The sequence below is a fragment of the Capsicum annuum genome, chromosome 12 (assembly GCF_002878395.1).
Source record: "Capsicum annuum cultivar UCD-10X-F1 chromosome 12, UCD10Xv1.1, whole genome shotgun sequence".
Lineage (NCBI taxonomy): Eukaryota > Viridiplantae > Streptophyta > Magnoliopsida > Solanales > Solanaceae > Capsicum > Capsicum annuum.
This window is the reverse complement of record NC_061122.1, coordinates 192,816,909-192,819,832: the sequence shown is the minus strand read 5'-3', so window position 1 is coordinate 192,819,832 and position 2,924 is coordinate 192,816,909.

Genomic DNA, 2,924 nt, shown 5'->3' with positions numbered 1-2,924 from the left:
GATAAATATTGGTCGGCTTTGAGGAATTTTTTTATGTAAAGGTTAGGTTTAGTTGTATTATTTTGATATCTCTATTATCGTATTATTTTGTTATTGTTCATAGGTGGTAGATGAGTGTCGGAAGACTTTGAAAATTTTTGTGTGTGTAAAGATTATATTTAATTGTATTATTTTGATGTCTCTACCATTGTATTATTTTTTTTGTAATTTACAGATGGTAGATGGGTGTCGATCGACTTTTAAAAATATTTTTGATAACGGTTAGGTTTAATAAAAAAATTATCCATCTTTACATACTCAAAAAGATATTAAATTTAATTATTATATTCATCTTTATTATTTAAACAAATATCCTACTTAGTGTAATGTTTAAACTCATTACAATGAGGTACACGCGCAAGGCGGCGCGTACACCTAAACTAGTGATAGTAATTTTTTGTAAATCTCTTTTTGTTCCTTATTAAATTACTTGTTTTTGTATTCTTATTTTTTATATTAAAAATTAATTATTTTATTTTTAGCAAGTCACGAAAGATTCTAAGAAAAAATTTATATTTTTCTCATTTATTCAGTGACTACATAAAGCATAATTAGAGTCAAACTTAAAATTTTAAAACATAATTAATAAATATATGTTATATGTTTTCTTCCTAATATATAGTTCCTTATGTGAATTGCCAAGTCAAAGAGGCAAGTAAAAGGAAATTGATAGTATATTTTTCTCTTTCTTTTTCATTTTGTTTGACTCATATACTGAAAATAAAATTTTCTTTATTATTTAAGCAAATCAGGAGAGTTTTATTATTTTCTTTCAATATTACCATTGTCCTTAAGTAACTATACAACATAATAGTTATCAATCATATTCTTTCAAAATATAATCAGTAGCTTTCTAATGGGGATATCAAATCAACAAATCTAAAATAAAATACGACAGATAGAGTACATTATGTGTTATTGTATGCATTAGTAAAATTTGTGCAATTTTAAAGTGACAGACTGATTTCCAATCGGAGCATTCATAATGTCTTACTAATAATATCCCACATTCTTTTTTTGGGTCTGTTTGGTATAACATTTTTTTTTATGAAAAAAATATTATTTAGAAAAAATAAAAAATATATTTTTCTTTTATTTTCTTATGTTTGGTATTTAAGTAAAAAATTTATTCAAAAATTATTTTGTATACAATTTAGATTACTATAAGAGATGGGAGTATGGGGTGGCAGGGTGAGAGCTACAAGGATAGGATTAAGACAAGGTGTATTGGAGAGCGAGGAGGACCTATTGAATGTGAAATTCATTGGTAGAATATAATTTTCCTACTTTCACAAAGTCATTTTCTTAAATTCTTAAAGAACTTAGTTTCCTAAAATAATACGTTTTTAAAAATTATAACCTATCAAATGTGAAGAAAAACATAATGAACAGACCACTTGTTTGTTTAAACTTGTTCTATATCTTTTGTGTTTGCTAATTCTCCTTCATAATTCATTCTCATAAATAAAATCCTTTAAAAATTATCCAATTATAAGACAAAAAAAAATTAATAGTTATGAAGACTTACCAAATAAGTCTAATTAACGTATCACTACATTAAGTTAATTATGCAAAGATAAAAATGTTATGTAAGTTATATTTAAAAAATAATTAAATCTACTATTTTTGTATCATGAATTTAGGCTCGGGCTTAGCAAAGGACCTTATGCAATTAGTGTGTGTGTGTGTGTGTCTCTCTCTCTCTCTCTCTCTCTCTCTCTATATATATATATATATATATATATATATATATATATATATACTAGTTTCACCCAGGCCCGTGCTAAGTCCGGGCTCAAATTCAGGATAGAAAAATAAAATATTAATTTATATCATATTTTTATCTTATAATTAATATTATTTAATGAAATATTAAACATGCCTTTTTGATTATTTTTTTTGACAACAAACATGCCTTTTTGGTAAGTATTCATAATTATTTAAGTTCATAATCATATAATTGGATAATTTAAATTAAAATATTATTTTTGAGAAATAAAGTATTGTTAGAGAATTAAATATATTAAAAATTAACATGATTTATAGTATATAAATAATTTTTGAATATAAGTATAAAAATAATTATGATTCAAGAAAAAATAATAAAACAAAAAATACGATATTTTTATGAATTTGTTACTTGTTAGTATAGATACAATAAATTTATTTTGATAAAAAATCTTTTTTTCTTCTTATAGAATAATTTAATAGAACAAATATTTCTATGACTTCAAGTCTATATTTAAATAATTATAACATTAATTTAAAGTCTTAACATAAATTAACTTACCAATGATCAGTAAGAATATTAAATAGTAATTGGATTAAAGTAATACATTACTCATTTACTTGACATATTTATTTTCTTGTACACCCCTTAAAGAATAAACTTTTCGTCGATTTTAATTATTAATTTACTTTTTTTCATGTCTACTAAAAAAACATACAAGATTATTTATTAAGTTGCCCTATTTAGTACTTGTCTCTGTTTTTTAAAAAATTAAATTATATTTTTAAAAAATTTCAATGGTGTAAGCAAAAATTATTGTAAACTTTAATTTTGTATTAAATGTTATTTTGGCATAATATTTTTCAAGTTAAAGTGATTGTTTTTAATAAATAAAAGAAGTTGTAATTAAAAGGCAATCCAATAAATAGAAAGAAGAAATCAATTATAAAAGACCAAGTAGAGATAGTCTTACCAAAAAAGGGAGAGGGCAAAAATGAAAATATACAAGAAAAGGACACCATCAATACACTATAAATTTAACATGTCTAACAACTTTACTTCACAAAAGAAGTGAAATGTCTAAAAAGTTCTTATGAGTACTATCAAAATTTGTGATTATATATATATATATATATATATATATATATATATATAT